The sequence below is a fragment of the Neomonachus schauinslandi genome, chromosome X, assembly GCF_002201575.2.
Source record: "Neomonachus schauinslandi chromosome X, ASM220157v2, whole genome shotgun sequence".
NCBI classification, from domain to species: Eukaryota; Metazoa; Chordata; class Mammalia; order Carnivora; family Phocidae; genus Neomonachus; species Neomonachus schauinslandi.
In genome coordinates this window covers 28,193,095-28,213,072 of record NC_058419.1, presented here as the reverse complement: position 1 = coordinate 28,213,072, position 19,978 = coordinate 28,193,095, and the positions used below count along the sequence as shown (strand labels likewise).

Genomic DNA, 19,978 nt, shown 5'->3' with positions numbered 1-19,978 from the left:
TTTGTGTCTACTTCACATTTTAGGTAGATATAGTTATTTTATTCTTTACTGAGATTCCTGAATTAATCTATATATGTTAGTTTCACCTTCTCTGCCTTTTAATACATCAAGGCTTAGTGTCGTAATAACAGTGCTTCCATTGGCTTTTCCAATCATGATAACCCTGTTCTCCCTTCTTGTTATCTGATCACTTTTAGTTCAGATTTATTTTGTGACTTTTACCTTTTTTTAAAGTATGGGTAGTTATTGGGCTTTTGGAGATCTGCCTACATTCTGTGTTTTTTACATTTTACTAAGTATCTTCTTTCTAAAATAGAACAGTTTTATAGTAGGATGGTCTTTCAAATGATCTAATCTGCCATACTGCTGGTAACAGAAGTCTCCTTCTCATCCCCACCCACCCTTGTTTTTAACTTTTGTTGAGTTTTTGCCTGATCTTTGACTCTCTGTGATCCTTGGGACCAGTGTGCGCTCTGTTTTTAGACCTAAGGCTTAGAGTAATAAAGCTATATCAGCAAGGACTAGAAGCTAGAGACTAGAAATATCTGCCCGTGGGCAAGCTAAGAAGTAGCCTGTCTGAGATACCAAGAAAGAATTATGTTCATCTGTTTTGTTTCTTAAATTCCACACATGAGTGAAATCATATGGTATTTGTCTTTCTCTGATGACTTATTTTGCTTAGCAGAATACACTCTAGCTCCATCCATGTCATTGCAAATGGTAAGATTTCATTCTTTTTGATGGCTGAGTAATATTCCATTGTAACGGGAAGGGGGAAAAAGAGAGTGAGAGGGAAGCAAACCATAAGAAACTCTTAACTATAGACAACTGAGGGTTGATGGAGGGAGGTGAGTGGAGGATGGCTAAATGGGTGATGGGGATTAAGGAGGGCACTTATAATGAAAACCGGGTATTATATGTAAGTTTTGAATCACTAAATTCTACACCTGAAACCAATTTTACCATATATGTTAACTAACTAGAATTTAAATAAAATCTTGAAATAAAATTTTAAAAAGAAAGAAAGAAAAAAAGAATTAGCCCACTCTGGGTAGTGTTGGGTCTTTGTCAATAAGAAATTGATTGTTTGCTTGTCCAGCAGATGGTTAATGAGAAAGAAATTTAAATCATACTTGCAGTTATAATGGGCAAAGATAACAGCAATCTGTTTCCATCAATGGACTATGGAAGCATCAGCACTCCTGGGGAAAGAATACTCCAGTCTCTAGAAGGACTCAAAAATTAATCCTTTCCAACCCGGGTACTGTTTTGACATGCTGTTCAGAGCATGAAGTTAGGGTCTTGATACAGGAGGATATGACTGTGCTGATTACCTAATATAGGTTACAAGGCAAGAGCATCATAACAAGCAAAAACAAAACCAAAAACACTAATGTAACTACAGTTTTTGCTTTTTCCCTATAAGACTTCAAGCTTCATGAAGGCCAAGACCATATTTGTTTTGTTTATTACTATTTTTCCATATATACTTCCATACTTTTGAATTAATGAATGAATAGGTATCAGGGAACTTTTACCATGTAGAATGTGTGACCAGGAATTCTTGATAATATATTCAAAGTGACAGATAATGTAATGTTCAAATTTAGTTGTTATAGCAATATCTTCCTAGAAAATTCTTTTTTTAAGAATATGGTTCCCTTTCTGGAAAAGATATCTTATTGGAGAATGAGGATAGGCCTCACAGTTGAATTTTGAATATTCTTTTTTAATGGCTCTTTAATTTAGAGTAATAAACTCTTTGAGCCTCATTTTCCTCATCCTTGGAATGGGGATAATAATATCTGCCCTTTATTGCTACTATGTCTACAGTCCTACTGCAGTCAGTAAAGATGAGGAAGAAATTGAACCACCTATATATAGGAAGAATAATTTGTAGGGAAGCATGGGTTGAAGGGGAAATCAATATAAGAAAGATCTTTCTTAGAGAATAGTACTCCTATTCTAGGAGTAGAAGGTCTAAGCTGGACAGAAGACAAGTGTGAAAATTTGGAGACTAGGTCATGTTTGTATGGGATTTAAAAGGGTAGAGTGAGTCATTGTTAATTTTTTCTTGAACTACCTAATCTCATCTATTTTATGACTCACTTCATAATTCATACATTGTCTTTATCTTCCCCCTCACCACACAGGAATAAATTTTACTAAATCTAGGAATACACTATTTTCATGCAGACCTTGTTACTTATTGTCACATGGAAGTGGCCTCATTCCAATTCATTGGCTTGTTGTAGGGATTGAAAAAATAGATTTATGGCCCAACATTATATTAAATTCACATTTGCACAGAATTTGAAATTGTACAAAATATGTATTAAGCTTTATATAAATTAGTGTGACTTTATATGAAGTACAATATAATTTTTTTATCTGGGGCCTATTATAGGCATAGTATTCTAGTAATGGACAATATTTAGGACCATTAAATATATATGATTTTAATATCTGCTAACAGGTGAGTAAGCCATTCAATCCCAATTACTTCTAGTAAGAAATGCAAAGCATAGTTATTTTTCATGATATTTATTTATTAAACAAAACCACACCTTAATTTGCTCTGAACGTCTGAATCTCCAGTTGCTATACCTTGAATTTTGGATCCAAAATTTTAATAGCAAAGGTGGCTCATCTGCATAGACATGTAGAGAGACCAGAGGAGAAAATAAGACGTGTTGAAGTCATAACATCATTTTACATTTGAGGAAGTAGAAGTAGCCCACAACTGCATCTGCTTCTTTTTGTTTTGTTTTGTTTTTATTATGTTATGTTAATCACCATACATTACATCATTAGTTTTTGATGTAGTGTTCCAGGATTCATTATTTGCATATAACACTCAGTGCTCCATGCAAAACGTGCCCTCTTTAATACCCATCACTAGACTAACCCATCCTCCCACCCCTCTCCCCTCTAGAACCCTCAGTTTGTTTTTCAGAGTCCATCGACTCTCATGGTTCATCTCCCCCTCCGATTTCCCCCCCTTCCTTCTTCCCCTCCTGCTCTCTTCTTCTTTTTTTTTTCTTTAACATGTAATGCATTATATGTTTCAGAGGTACAGATCTGTGATTCAACAGTCTTGCACAATTCACAGCACTCACCATAGCAAGGACAAAAAGAATGACAAGAATAGCTCTCTGGGGTTGTTTCCCAGTTACCTTATTTATTAAAAATAAAACACAATCAGAGAAAATCAGATATCTCCAAAACATAGACGGCAAAGACAGAGAAACTTGTAGAAGTACAGAAAAAATAAGTGACATTTATTTCCACCTTCCAATGTACACTGTCGACAAAAGCCAAACAAACATACAAATCATCCAAGATCTCCTTGCTTCCAATAAAACTGCAGAAAGGCTATTGTATTGTAAATAATGGGTTAGAAACAAGGCTCTTGACTTTGAGGTTCAAAATATCCATAAAATATTTTTTAAATGAGTATATATACCCAGTAAGAGATAAACGATGTTAAAATCATCCCAAAACCCGACTCTACTAGCCAAGGTAGAGCGTTAGATCTGTCAAGAGACAGCAGAATAATTATGTCTACTTACTTCAATTTTTGATGGTGGAGTAAAGGGATTAAGCTGTCTGGAACGCACAATCGGGACTCAGGTTCTGAGTATATATTCTTCAGGATGGTAAATCCTGAATGAGGATACAATGTCTTTTTGCTATATGACCTTGAAAATCTGCCAGCACCCAAGGATTCCATTGTGTATCTGGCTGGCATGTTGAAATGAAATTGTTTTTGCCTCTGTCTTGGAGAAAGCCTTCCAATTCCAAGAAGAAGGCAAGGAAGGAGGGAACAAGGCAGTTATCCTTTACAGGGTTGATGAGACCATATATGGTGAGTGTGAGAAGGACAGAGTCACAGTAGTCTTCAGCACAATGCTTAAGGATGACAACAGTGTGGTCATTGTTCATGCTGGAGTTCAAAGAAGGACACAGAGCCAGCCCCACAGCCCCCCAGGTCCTCTTTAGCCACAAGGAACCTCCTCTGGAGCTGAAAGACATCAGTGCTGCCGCGGGCAACAATATTGACTATGTTACCTTCGTGCTGTTCCCTTGCCACCCCAGTGCCCGCAGAGACAACGCCATCAACCTCTCAGGACTATCTGCACTACCGCATCAAGTGCTCGAAGGCCTATAGTCACACTTGTATTCGGCAAAAACATCCGACCTCCTCAAGGTGCTGAACCATGCATGCCCAGATGCTGAGAAAAAAGAAATGAAAATAATTACAGGGAAGACATTTTCATCCCGCTAACTCTTGGGAACAGTAACAGGAGGCAGCTGGTGACTGAAGGCTGCAATACTTGCTGCTGGATAATCTTAGCTTTTCATGTTGCACCTCTTCAGGTTCTTAAGGGATTCTCTGTTTTGGTTCCATTTTGTACCTGTTTGGAAAATAATTTGCAGAAACAAGCTGTGCTTGCAAGAACTTCACTGTTCTCAAGAATTAAAACAAGAATTCCACTTGATCGACTTCATTCCTTTTCTTTACCTTCCCTCCCTCACTCCCCTTCCCTTCCCCCCTCTTTTCCAAGCTGTTTCCCTGGGCAATATGTTACTACTGAGTTGCAGGATAATACAATTTTAACTGGTTTTCTCCTAAGTATTGGAGTTCAAAACTCCTATAGCTAAAGAAATTTGGTTGAGGTCATTAATAAAGAAAATCTTTCTATCTTAAAAAAAAAGTAATAAGAAATCTTTAATTAAATGTATATGTACATGAATATACAAAATGACATATAGACATATATTATCCATATACTTATATTTCATACATGTACGTATACATGAAAACAGTGGAGTTTCATTATGATTTCACAACTTCTCATGGAAAGGGCTAAAAGCAAAGAAGAAAACAACATATGTAGTATAATTCGGGAAAGACCACAAGCCAAAACCACAGATTCTGAAAGTTTAGGCTCAAATTGAAGGACAGTTTCATGATCTGTCACATTTTTGTAAAATAAAGACAAGCAGAATTTTGGGAAAGAGCACCTCTAATTGTAAATGCCCCTTAAATTGTACAGATGATACTTGGGAGTGTGGAAATCAAAGCAAGAAGAGAGCATCACTTTGTGCGTGACAAATGCATTAAATGCACAAAACCCAGGATGCTTAAATGTATGTTATTTGTTAACTGTTCAGTCTGTATCTAAGAGAAATGACTTGGGAGCAAGGCTAGACACATTGGAAAAGCTACAAGGAGATAGCCGAGTTTCAGCTTTGCAGATGTTAAGCAATGTAAGTAATGGCAGGTGAACCATATAGTATCCAAGTGCTTATTGTGTTTCAGTGGTATTGAATGGATCGTGAAACCGAAAGAAAAAAATTTTACTTTTTCCCTTGTCGGTTTCTGTTCAATGAAGTGTAGACTCAACGTACATCACTGTAGAGTCCTAAGTCAGAGACGTAAAGAATGAGACCTATGAGAGTTATAGGCAACGCTTTAAAAACCTACATAGAAGAACAACTAATTAGAAGTTTCATGTGGAAGCCAACAACTGAAGCCCTTAAAATTGGATAGTTGGTTTTTCTGAATAAAGCAGAACAAATGAAACAGAAAAAAATATATGTATATTTAACTTTATGATGAAACTGCTCTGAAATAAAGGAATACTTGAATCTGTAGACTGAGTTCTCTCACCAGGTGCCAGGAAAAAATGAACGAGAATGAACCCTAGATGTTAAAACCTGATGAATTTGTTGGACTACATATATAAAAAATCCCACAGGTGTCCAAAGGGAATGAAAAGTGAAGGCAATCAAGAATTTACCTTTTTTTGGATTTATTTTTTTTCTCGTGGTTAGACTATGGTTGTGTGCTTTCTGCTAGGACCATAGGGTTAACATACCATTTTATCACATAATATCAAGGGAATGTCCTGTCAATATGCTTTATCACTGTTGATGTTCATCTTGATCCCCTGGCTGAAATAGCATTTGTCAGATTTCTCCAGCATTAAATTATTCATTTTTCCTCTTTTCCATAGTGTATTCTGGAAATCAGTCCCTGTGTGCAGCCCACACTTAAAAAGAATGAGGAGTTATACTTCCTTTCCTTAAGGATGGAGTATCTACAAAAAAATAGTCAGAATTCTTCTCCATGCTAGTTTTGTCTCTTCTCTCCCAGTTATTTATTTATTTATTTAGTTAGTTATTTAGTTAGTTATTGGTTTATATAAGTATGGACTCATGTATACTTATCCTACATCTTTGTTATAATTCAGTACTACTTTTTGTTGTTGTTATTGCTTGAATTTTTCCAACTTGGCCAACTGGGCTCTTTCAGTTGATTCCTAGCCTTTTCACATTATTGTGGTTCATTTGTTTGTTTAGCACTAACTTTCTAGCACACAAAATGTTCTAAATTAGTCATATGTATTTCCTGTTCTGGTCCTAGAATCATCCTTTTCTCTGAGAAGTCCTGGTTTCTTTTGTTGGAGAATAGTGTTAGAAATTAAAATCTTGGGTGCTAAGTGTGATTATAACAACTATAATGTCTAGGTCCCCTCAGCTATAAGAGCAAGGAAATCTATATATGTTTAGTTACCTGTCTCCTACCCTATTCCATATCATGTAAATGATTCTAGCCTCCTCTCATTATTTATCTGTAACCTCTCACTCCAATAATGAGAAACCTGGCACCCATCATTCACCACTCATTAATTTTATTGTTCAATTCCTAGATATGTTGTAGATTGGTATTCTACTGGTAGATTGATATTGTTGTAGATCAGATTCCATTAAATTTCAAACTTATGTAGGGCACTTCCTTATTTTCCATTTCTTTAAGTGAGGTTTTATACATTTAGATTCTTCTGTCACATTCTTCATTTCATCTGAGATCTCCCAACCTCTTGAATGATTTTTTAAATTGTTTCATTCATTAGGATGTAAAGTTCTATAATTTTGATGATCATTGGGATCATGTATTTACTATTGCAGTGTCATACAGAATGAATCCATCCTTTAAAATTTAACTGCATGTTATGAGTTTATTAAATTAGCATTTATTAGGTGGAGCACATTATGCCAAATGATGAGCCATTGTTCCACAATAGTTTGCAATAGAAATTTATGTAGGGAAGTTTATTTTTCATAGGTCTTTCAGTTTCTGCCTGTCTGAAAGAGCATTTCTCCTTAACATTTGAAGGATAATTTCACTGGATACAGAACTCTTAGCTGGTTGGGTTTTTTTTTTTTTTTTGCTTTCCTCTCACACCACTTTCTTCTTGCTTACATGGTTTCTAAAGAGCAGTTTCTTCTAATTCTTTCTGTTCCTCTTTAGGTAATGTTCCCATGCCTGCTCCAAATGCTTTCAAATTTTTGTCTTTGTCTTTGGTTTCATACGATTTGAATATAATATACTTAGGTGTCAATTTTTTGGTATTTATCCTGCTTGGTCTTTTCTGATCTTCTAGATCTGTGGTTTGATCTTTCTTATCAATTTCAGAAAATTATTGGTTATTAATTATTTCTTCTGAATTATTTCTTTCTTTTCCTTGTGTTATTTCAAGTGCATGTATGTTACACACTTTGAAATTCATCCCACTGATCTTGGATGTTCTGGGGATTTGTTTGTTCATTTACTTTTTATTTCAGTTTGCAAAGTTTCTATTGGCCTGTATGTAAACTCACCAATTCCATCTTCAACCATGTCCAGTCTACTGATTAGCTCATCAAAGACATTCTTTTTTTTTTTTTTTAAAGATTTTATTTATTTATTTGAGACAGAGAGAATGAGAGACAGTATGAGAGGGAGGAGGGTCAGAGGGAGAAGCAGACTCCCTGCCAAGCAGGGAGCCCGATGCGGGACTCGATCCCGGGACTCCAGGATCATGACCTGAGCCGAAGGCAGTCGCTTAACCAACTGAGCCACCCAGGCGCCCCAAAGACATTCTTAATTGCTTATGTGATATTTGATTTCTGGCATTTTCTTTTCTTTATTTCCTAGAGTTTCCATCTTCTTCTTATATTACCCATATGCTCTTGCATGCTATCTACTTATTCCATTGGAGCCTTTAATATATTTATCATCATTATTTTAACTTTCCTATCTGATAATTTAATCATCTGTTTCATATCTCAGTGTAGTTTGATGCTTGCTTTGTCTTTTCTGTCTGCATTTTTTTTCTCGCTTTTTGGAATTCATTTTAATTTTTTGTTGAAAAAACTGGACATTTTATATCAAGTAGTAGGAATTGAGGTAAATAGTCCTTTAATATGAAGATTCGTGTTCATCTGGCTAATTACTAGGCTTTTTTTATTAGACTATTTAATGTTTCATGTTTAATGTTTTCTTTAGTTGTATGTGCCCAAGGCTTCAAATTTCTCCAGTGCCCTTGTTTTGGTCTCCCTTGTTTGCTTTGGAATTCCCCAAGTACTCATGCTCATAGAGTCTGTGTCTTTCAACTCTTTCATCTGTAGTCCACTATTATTGCACTAGAGCCCTGTTGATGTGGTGGTAAATTCTGTACACCTCAATATTTTATTGTCCCATGTCTCCAGATTATAACTTTCACAAGCATTTCTCTACTGGTATTGTTCTCTCTCTTAGATAACAGAAAAGTTACAGAAGCTTGGGGTAGAAGAAATGTCCTTTCTTCACCTGGCATAAGGTTCTGGTAAAGTCTTTTTCTATGAAAATACTATTTCTTATGAATAAGGCTCTGGATGTATTTCACAACAATTAATCTTCCTCTCTTCCTGCCAGAACCATTAGGGGATATTTTGGGATTTTCACCAGGAGAACATGGTAGGCTTACTAGAAGTAAAAACAAGGAAAGTGTGGGGCTCCTTCTCAGACGGTGGCTCCCAGCAGTTTCTCACTCCCACACTAGTCAATACTCAACCTCCAACAACTGATCGAAATTGCCATGTAAGTGTTCCTACCAGTTACAGCTCTAGCAGCTTCTGTGTCAAGTAAGCATATCTTGTTTATGACTTTCTGTGTTTGCTTGACTCTCCAGATTTCAGGGTAGAGGTTTTTCCTGCCACCTCAGTTTAATGATTAGTCCAAGAAAAGTGGATTTTAAGATATTTAGCTTATTCATGTAAGGATGGGATGGCAACTTCCACACTCTTTACATATTGGAGCTGAAATCAAGTTTTACCTTTAATTTTAATATAAATTAAATTTGTAAGTTATATATTATTTAATGGTTTTTATTTTTATTGCTGTGGGTTTTATTATAATCATTTTATTGTGTTATATATGACATAAACTGTACCATTTTAATCACTTTAAATGTGTGCAATTCTGTGGCATTAATTTCATTTACAATGTTGTTGTAACTTACCCCTTATCCCTTATCTGAGTTTCTAAAACTTTTTCATCAACTCAAAGAGAAACTTTTTGTACCCATCAAGCAATAACTTCACATTTCCCCTCCCCTTGCTCCTAATAACCTCTATTATAATTTCTGTCTCTTGAATTTACCTGTTCTAGATGTTTCAAATAGGTGGAATCATAGAATATTTTTCCTTTTATATCTGGTTCATTTCATATAGCATAATATTTTCAAGTCCATCCATGCTATAGTATATACCAAAGTCCATTCATTTCTATGGCTGGATAATAGTCTATTGTATGTATATAATAGATTATGTTTATCTAGTTATTTGTTGATGAACATTTAGGTTGTTTCCACCTCTTGGCTATTGTAAATAATACTGCAATGAACATTGGTGTACAGGTATTTGAGTCCTTATTTTCAATTCTTTTGAGTACATATACCTAGGAGTAAAATTGCTAGGTCATGTTTATATTTCTGAAACTGTCAAATTTTTTTCCAAAGTGTTTGAAACATTTTGCATTCCAACCTTTAATACATGAAGAGTCTAATTGCTATACATCCTTATCAACATCTATTTCATGGTTGTTTTCTTTTAATCATAGCTATTGTAGTGTGTGTTAAATGTTGTGTTCTTATGGTTTTGATTTGTATTTACCTAATGACTAATGATGTTAAGAATCTTTTCATACGCTTATTGGTGATTTTTATTTTTTTATTTTTTAAAAGATTTATTTATTTATTTTAAAGAGAGCGAGCCCAAGCAAGTGGGGGGAGGGGCAGAGGGGGAGAAAGAATCCTGAAGCAGACTCAGGGCTGAGCAGGGAGCCCCACACGGTGCTGGATCACAGGACCCTGAGATCATGCCCTGAGCCAAAACCAAGAGTCAGCTGCTTAACTGACTATGCCACCCAGGCGCCCTATTGGCCATTTTTATATCTCCTTTAGAGAAATATCTACTCGAGTCCTTTGTCAATTTTTAAATTTTGTTTTTTGTCTTTCTGTTGTTGAGTTATAGTTCATTATATATTCTTGATATTAAACCCCTTTAAAAGATATGCTTTCAAATATTTTTTCCCATTCTGTAGGTAGTCTTTTCTTGGATCTATACATTTATTTATTTCATCAAATTTGGGAAGTTTACATCTATTATGTGTTCAAATACTCTTTCTGCTCCTTTCTCTCTCTTCTTCTGGGATTCCTATAATGCATATGATGTTCCACAGTTCCCTTAGGCTCTTTTCACTTTTCTTTTTTTTTCTCTTTCTGCTCCTCGAACACATAAATTTCAACTGCTTTATCTTTAAGGTTGCTGATTCTTTTTTCTGTCCGATATAACCTGCTATAAACATCTCTCTGATTTTTTTCATTTCATTCATTTTACTTCTCAGCTCCAGAATTTCTGTTTGGTTACTTCTATAATGTGAATCTCTTTATTGATATTTTCATTTTGTTTTTGAGTCATTTTCTTGATTTCATTTACTTTTTTGTCCGTTTTGGCTGTGTAAGCATACTTAAAACAGTTGTTATAAAAATCTTTGCCTAGTAATTCCATCATATAGGCCTCCTCAGGGATGGTTTCAGTCAATATATTTTGTTCCTTTGAATGAGCTATGCATTCTCAGTTTTTTGTTTGCCTTGTTATTTTTTGTTAAAAACTGGACATGTGGATGTTAAATTATGGTAAATCTGAAAACCAAAATCTTCTTTCAGGTTTATTGAGTTCTTTAATCATTGAAGATTGTAGTAGTCTATTTGATTAATGACTTCTCAAAACTATTTTAGAAAAGTCTATATTCCTTGTGCATGATTACTGAGTTGTCTGTTCATATTGACTGTGTTCAGCTAGTATTTATAGCAATTTCCTTGAATGCCAGGAGCTAAGGAAAATACCTCTCTTATTCTTTGCCGATTGTCAATCTACTAGAGTTTTCCAACAGTTATCCATGCTTGTACTGAGCCTAGGGATCAGGTCAAGGCATAAGTCTGGTGTCTTCTCCGGTCTAATGTGTATATGTGTCTTACCCTGTTCTTGCTTGTAACTTTCTAAATTTCCCTATAAATGTGGGTACTTTTGAATGACCAATTTTTTTTTAAGAAACTCCACCTAGCTTCTCCTTCCAGACATTAGGTGGTCTATTATATGTCTCGACTTCAATCTTTTTTTTTAAGATTTTTTTCTTATTTGAGAGAGAGTGCATAAGCCTGTGAGGGGAGAGGCAGAGGGAGAAGCAGACTCCCCACTGAGCAGGGTGCCTGATGCAAGGCTTGATCCTAGGACCCTGAGATCATGACCTGAACCGAAGCAGACTCTTAACCACCTGAGCCACCCCCAGGCACCCCTCAACTTCAATCTTTTGACCCAGGCTTCTGAGGGTTGTTTGTTCACCTTGCGATGTTTTTAAGAAATGACTGCCACTTTTATGGCCTGAGTTAGTTCTGAGTTTGATGAAACAGGGACAAATAACTTGTGACAATACTTCAGGTAATCCCTAGACTGGTTAAAGCCAACATAACACAATAATTTGTAAGGCCTGCTCTGCTTCCTTTGTAACTTGAGAGAAGATTCCGCACTGGGAAGCAGTTTATCATCTTCAAGACTGCTGTTAAGCTGGTGAGGGGATGGGGGAAGGGCAAGTAAAATGCCACAAAGATTTGCTACCATTTATAAGTTGTTTTTTTCTTGGTTCAGTGTTTGTTTGGTTGCTGTAAACCTTTGATTCTTCTGCAGAATTATGATAAAGTTGCTTTTGACAGTGCTTATTTTTTTTGGTGTTACTGTGGAGGGATGAGAGCTTGGAGCTGTCTACCCTGCCATTGTGCTGATGTCACGCCTACATATTTTAATTTTACATAATGGGAACATGTTCACAAATTTCATGAAAATTTATCATTTAATTATCATGAATTGATTTGAACTAGCTCTAGCACACCTCTGAATTTAAACTCATTTAAAGGTGTATTATCTATACTTTGAATTACATTATGCTATCCAAGCACAACCAAGACCCTTGCCCTCAAGAGAATTTCTGTTCTAATGAGAGTTACTTTATGTAGGGTACTCTGATATGTATTAAAGAGAAATTTCTGGGATATTAGGTTTTGTTTTGAAATTTTCATAAACCATCCTCGATATTCTCTTGATCACAGCATTCTGAATTCTGGTCTCATCTTTGTGGTGTGTGTGTGTGTGTATGTGTGTGTAATGGTTCTGTCATCTCTTCCTAATCATGGCTTTTTCTCTCAATTATAAGAATTTAAATGCTTCCATGGGTTTTGCAAAGCTTAGCCAGATATTACTAACTCCTTAGTCAAATCACAAACCTTTTGTGCACAAGACTGGCCTTTTTCCCAATTTTTGTACCTTTACTAGAATCCAACAGCACTATTTTCATATTATCTGCTAAAATCAACCATTCTGAAATGGCTGAAAATATACTCTATTGTAATTTTTGATCAACAAGGTTTAATAAAGTTCCTTCTATATTTAAAAATTTGTGTCTGATCATGCCAAAATACTAATTACTCATAGTGGGGGTTTATATGTTTATTATATATATTGTTGGTTGAAAAATAAAATCATTTTATTTTCTAAAATAAATATTTCCTATCTGTTATATTAATCCCTCTACAAGTTACAGGAAAAAGCAAATCTGTTCTTTCTATACTTTTCACATTCTAGTACTGTATGTTAAATAATGGGAGGAAATGATTCCTGAGCTGGGTTTGAATGAGATGCAATCAATCATCCATTGAATATGTGAAGCTTGATTATGTACTACTTTTGGTTTCCCAGTTAATTAGACATTACAATAGAAAAAAATAATAAGATTACATAGTAGCAAAGCTACTTACCATAGAACCAAGTTTAAGTTTTCATATGATTCCACAATTTATACTAAATAGGTTGATTTATATAATATATATATGCTTATAAATAACTTTAATTATTCCCTTCCATTTTCCAATCACTGCTGTCACTATTCTTCTAATTCAGAGACTTGCCAAAATCTACCCATTGGCACAAGCTTTATTTTTAGATATGTTGTTTGTTCTCAACTAAAAATCATTGATGCATAGAAATTTTCCATTTATTCACTGATTTGAAAATAATAATACATGGTACTTTAGCAGCATGTCAAGGGAGCATACAATGCATTCATTCTCCAAGCTGTAATTGCAGGCCGTGCTTAGTGTAAAGCAATTTGCTTTTAAACATGAGAGAGCATATGGCCCAAGGAGAGAGTCAGTGCTAGAGGTATTATTTCTATTATTTATTCTGGAATCCTTCCAAAATCTTCTACATAGTGCTTGAAACAAACAAGACTGATCGCAAAGCTACCATAGACCAATATGTCCAAGTCTATAAGATCATCTCAAAATGCATTGAACATTTTATTTATTTATTTATTTGTTTGTTTGTTTTTAAAGATATTATTTATTTATGTGACAGAGAGATACACAGTGAGAGAGGGAACACAAGCAGGGGGAGTGGGAAAGGGAGAAGCAGGCTTCCCACCAAGCAGGGAGCCCGATGTGGGGCTCCATCCCAGGACCCTGAGATCATGACCCGAGCCGAAGGCAGACGCTTAACGACTGAGCCACCCAGGTGCCCCTGCATTGAACATTTTAAAAAATATAAATAGTTTATGTTATCAAGTGGTTGTAAAAACAAACCCAGAGAAAATATTTTGGGTCAGTGGAGCTTGAGCATTTGTTCAGATGCCTGAGTCACACATAACTGCTTCTATTCAGAAGTCTCCTAAACAAAATTTGTTCAAGGGTGGAGTTAATGCAATGCTTCTCTTCACTTGTGGAATCGTAAAGGATAAACAAGATTAACCATAGAATAAACACAGCCATCAATTTCTTGGTACTAAGTGGATGTAGTACATTTTGGGGTAATTCCAGATAGTTAATTATGTGATAGTCTTGAGAGTTTAGACCAAAGGGGAAATATATGAGCAGTGAATTTGACCATGTGAGAATGAAAATTGTATTAAAGCATGTGCTGTTTTAATGACCAAAGAATTATTGCCATCACTTTTCTTTTTATCCCAGTAAGTTTTGGAGTTATCACGTAGAAATCTCCAAAGAAATGAGCAGATTGGGGATAGAAAATAATTTTCCATGAAGATCCTTTTAGAACAGTTTGTTAATGTCATTATATCATTCTCTGACCAGGCTGGAGCAGCATATCTCCTTTTCAGCCAGGCGCAAAGTAAAACATACATAACCATTTGACTCAAGTAATTAAATAGTAATATCACTGTATTGTATGAAAATGATCAGACTGCCTGGTTGATCTTTTTCTTTTTTCATCACTTGTTAAGGTATATTAGGACATTTCCTAAAACAAACTAAATGACATGGGCCATAGTTGCCGAGTGCATTGTCTACTTGCTAGTGTTAAACTACTTTGCATTTGAAATTTTGATAGAATTTGTAATTTATGATAGGTGGGAAGCCCAAAATATTTGCACTGAAAATTGAAGATTTCAAAACACAAAGGCCCAGGGCCAAAAGGGTAGGCAATATAACTGGTAAAAAGAGTTTGATACTCTGTTTAGAGAGTGCTACCATAATGAGTTCGCCCACAGCTGTTATCAATTCCCACTATACTCTACAGGCAATGAATTATGTGGGAATATGATGATGAATCTCAAGCACTCTCTATATAACTAAAAGCACCGCTGCCTGAGAATATTCCACTTGTGATTTGATCCTAAATAACTAGTTTTCAAACCACAAATGAGCCCATCTATCAAATGTTGTCTTGTTCTTCAGCTTACCTTTCACACTGCGTTACAGATGGAGGCAAAAATCTATTTGAACTCTTTTGTTTGAATCTTGGCCTGTGTATGAACAGCTTCTTACTCTGAAAAGGGGCATTTTCTTCACTGTTAATAAAAAATGCCACAGTTCATACAATTGACAACTATTTAGAAAGCACTTGACCTTTGCTATTTTCACCATTATGTATCTCCAAAGGTCTCCTTTAAGGTGTCAAAGAAATTAGCATTAAAGGGACTAACATGCTTTCTATTTCAGCCAGTCTGACATAACCTTTAAATAAAATAGCGTTTGCTTTAGAAATGAATTAATATTTATTTCATTTATTCACAATATGCGCTGAATGTTTTATATTTGTCATGTACTATGCTAAATCCTTTCACATGCATCATTTCCTAATTCACACAAAATTCTCTTTTAAAGAGGAAACTAAGCTATAGAAGGTTTTGTAACCTAATTAACGTCACATATCTAGTAAAAGGCAAAGCAATTATGTGAACCTATTATCTGAATGTTTAAGTCTGAATTTTTGCCACTATTTTCTATCATTTTCCTCATTATAAAAATCTATCCCACCCACGTTACAATATTTTAAGTATCCCATTAGTTAAGAAGTAAAAGTAACACAGAAACCTCGAAACCAGAGTTTCTCAACCTGATCACTTTTGATAGTTTGGGCTACTTAATTTGTGGGGGAGGCATCATTAGGGGAGGTTCATACTGTACACTGTAAGATGTTTAGCAGTTTTCCCGGGTCTAACCATTAGATGCCAGTGGCAAACCCTACCTACTCCTAGCTGTGACAACCAAAAATACCTCTAGATAGTCCTCTGTGGGAGGAGGGTAAAATAACACCTCCTTCTGAGAACTGCTACTCTGGAGAAAACAATGCCCTGTTTTCTCTTTAAGTCATTACAATTATGATCTTAGTTTTATAATTTTCTTTTTTAAATTAATTTATTATTTGAGAGAGAGAGAGAGCAAGCATGGGGGCGAGGGGCAGAGGGAGAGGGAGAGAGAGATGGGGAAGCAGGCTCCCTGCTGAACTCAGAGCCCTTCATGGGGCTCAATCCCATGACCCTGAGATCATGGCCTCAGCTGAAATCAAGAGTCAGATACTCAACCAACTGAACCATCCAGGCCCCCCTTAGTTTTATAATTTTCAATAGCCTGGTAGAATCAGAAGTCCATTAAAAAATAGATAAATGTATTTTCTTGATGTTATTTCCCCTTAATGTTGTTTCCATGGAAACTAAGAGAAGGTCATCTTCTATTGCTATAGTCTCTTCTGGCTGAAGTTTTAAGTTACACAAGACTTGTGTAATTATAAGCATTTTTAAAACAAGATCAATTTGGGGCACCTGGGTGGTCAGTCAGTTAAGCGTCTTACTCTTTTTTTTTTAAAGATTTTATTTATTTATTTATTTATTTATTTATTTATTTATTTGAGAGAGAGGATGAGAGAGTACAAGCAGGGTGGAGAGGCAGAGACAGAGAATCTCAATCAGACTCCGGCCCAACGTGGGGCTCGATCTCACAACCTTGAGATCATGACCTGAGCTGAAACCAAGAGTTGGACGCTTAACCGACTGAGCCACCCAGGCGACCCAAGCCTCCATCTCTTGATCTCAGCTCAGGTCTTGATCTTGGGGTTGTGAGTTCAGGTCCCACGTTGTGCTCCACATGGGGCATGGAGCCTACTTAAGAAAAAAAACAAAACTAAACTTAAGATAAATTGAATTATGATACTTTGTTAGTGTGGTAAAATAGTGTGATAAAATCTAAGGTCCTTTTGGAAAAAAATAAATATTGGCCTTATTCTTATATGTTTTTAGGTGTACTTTTGGAGAATAGTTTTGGCATTGCTGAAGTTTTCTTCAAACGCAGGATCTGAAAGGAAATCTGTAGACATCTCAGGCTTTAGAGCATTCTTAAAGTTTGTGCTGTAATCTAAATGGTACTATTAAAACTTGCTGCATTTAGTTTGTTATTCTACAGGCATCATAGTCTTTTATTTTTTTAATTTATTTTATTTTTTTTAAAGATTTTATTTATTTATTTGACAGAGAGAGACACAGCGAGAGAGGGAACACAAGCAGGGGGAGTGGGAGAGGGAGAAGTAGACTCCCCGCTGAGCAGGGACCCCGATGCGGAGCTCCATCCCAGGACCCTGGGATCATGACCTGAGCCGAAGGCAGACGCTTAATGACTGAGCCACCCAGGCGTCCCTCAAGTCAGTGTTTTACTTGGTAAACATGTCTGAGACCATGCATCCCTGGCTACTAAGCACCATGGCGGACAGGGCTAGAAAGGTAACAGCTTTATTTTGAGCAGGGGGCAAAGACAAGGCAGCACTTTACAGCTACATTGTAACTAGATCCTGCATCTACAGGCATCATAGTCTTAATTTCACCTTAAACCCTCTCCAATCTTTATCTGTAAATTATGATATTTGGGGAATACATGAGTTATTAATTCATGCACAGATATAAGTAAATGTTATATAAAAAGCTACCTGGGCATTGTAACTGGAATAGTTCCTTCTCTCTTGAAATGTGCATATTTTATGTAAGCATTGTCATCTGTTCAGTTTATCTCAAATTCATGGGGTACCTTATCTATGTTCATCATTCACCATCACTTCTATCTTCACTTTGAAAGTTATTCTTTAGTCTCAGCACCCATCAGAACGCCCTCCGTCCCAGGGAGTACAGTCTGCTCACAAGTCTCCCAAATGGCTTCATGAAAGCCGCAAAATGTTTTGAAATGAAACAAATTGCTGGACTGATAACTAAGTGGCAATTAATCTCTGGCAAATTATAATATATAGTTGTTCAAAGACCACATGCTCCATTTTTAGTGACATAAGCAAAGTTCCAGTTTTATGGTTGCTAAGGCTTCTTCATTTGTTTGGCTAACTTATTCATTGAGAAAAAAATGACAAAGATTATTTTTCTAAAACAAGATGCCATCAATAAAACATATTTTTGAGCCATTAGGTTTGTCTGAAAACTTTTAATCCCTACTCAATCCTGTAGAAAGTCTGCTTTGGTTGCTACTTCTGCACGGAAGACTTCTTTATATTTTATAGTAAGAGACATCTGCACCAAAGGAAACTTTCTGGAACTATAAATTCAACCTATCTTCTAAACTGTCAATGTCCATGAGGTGGCTGGGCATTACTGATGAGTTGCTCTCACCTGACTGATTCCCCATTCCCTTTTCACTGAAATGTCAATGTAAATGCTACAAAAGAATGCAGCTTCTCTCTTCCTTACCAGCCTTTCTTGGGAAGGCTCCATTTTATTTCCCTAGCAATGCTAATTGCTCCCTATTACTTTGCCATTATGCTCCCCTTCCAAAATAAATAATATTTATGAAACATTGGAACAATAAATAAACTGTGTGTTTATTGTGTTTATTCAACACTGGCTTCCTTTCCAAATTGCATGGCTCAGCTCTGACTGCTGTTCAGGCAGAGCCATCATGCTTTCCAAACTGCCCTGCCAACTTGTTTGTCTTTGCATACGCACTTTTTTTTCTTTGAGACTTGGAGAATAGCAATTAGGCAATTCCAGGTGGTGTGGGGACCAGAAGATAATCACATTTTGGAGCCATTAGATGCTTCACACACACACAGAGGCTTCACAATCCTCAGGGGTATGATTATCTCATCTCTACTCTTCTTCATGCCATGTCAATATCCCCTTCTCTTTTCACAGTACTAAGTTACAGATTCTTCACTCCTTTCCCCCCAGTTATGTCCATTCAACCATATAATCATACTAAGAACAGTATCAGAAAACAACAACCACCACAAAAACCAACACAACACTGTGCTGAGCCAACTTTCTGGGGTTTTTTTTTTTTCAACATTTAATTGCAGTATGTGTTATATTTTCCAGTAATTCATTGTTTTTGGAAAACTAATGGCAAATTTGTAGACATCCGGAGTCTAAAGAGATCAAATTTTGGCAGGCTTTGTTTGTATCTCATTTTTTCCTGTATTCCCAAGTCATCCTGTTTCATCCCTCCCCTAACATTTAGCACAGAACAGGGGTTAGAGTAGATAGTGAAGGGGAGCAAACTAGGCTCCCCCAGAATGTGCTACTTAGGCATGTGGATTATTTTGAGCTAAAGGCAATCAAGACCCAGGAGACTCAAGAAAATCTTTTACCTCTCCCTTAACTACCTAAAATAATTTAGATATGAGGCTTGTTCCAGAAAGAGAGCTATTACCAGAGATAACTTTTTATCTGAAAGACCTATTTATATGGCAGGGCAAACATCTAATTACCAAACATCTGCTCTTATTGTCCTGTGAATTACACTCCTCCCCTTTGAAGCCCCAGGCCCCTCTCCCATTCCATAGGGATGGCGTATAAACATCAATTGCCTGACTGTCTTTGAGTCTCATATTTCTGGGGCTCTTGTATGTACAAAATTAAATTTGTTTTTCTTGTAATGTGTCTAATGCCAGTTTAATTATTAGACCAGCCAAAGCACCTAGAAAGGAGGAAGGGAAGATTTTTCTGCTTCTACAGTACACAGTAGTTGATTCATCTTTCATCTTCTAAGTGTTTCCGATCACTTAATGCAATAATAGCAGTGCTTAAAATAGTAACTTCAAGCCTAAATATTATCTTCAGAAATATTTTCAAAGGAATCTCCATTTTTTAATGACTGTGTTTCCTAAACTGTATTCCATAATGCCATAGTGTGCCATAAAATGTTAATAGGCATACTGTAAAAAACAAATTTACATGGTTACTCAAGTTTTAAAATGTCTGGGTTAAATAAATTTCATTAATTTGTTAAAAGTTCTGATAAATACTGTAGTCCTGCACAGTGAGACTTCA

General features: G+C 36.0%; 1 non-coding gene and 1 pseudogene across 1 annotated transcript; one reads left to right on the top strand and one right to left on the bottom strand.

The window, feature by feature from the left end:
* The first annotated feature begins 3,656 nt into the window (after nt 1–3,656).
* On the top strand, nt 3,657–4,288 carry LOC110576817 (annotated as a pseudogene).
* Nucleotides 4,289–17,374: 13,086 nt separating this feature from the next.
* Nucleotides 17,375–17,505, bottom strand: LOC123323523. Its single transcript, XR_006539457.1, has one exon. It is a non-coding gene; the product is annotated as a small nucleolar RNA SNORA63 (small nucleolar RNA).
* Nucleotides 17,506–19,978: the final 2,473 nt, after the last annotated feature.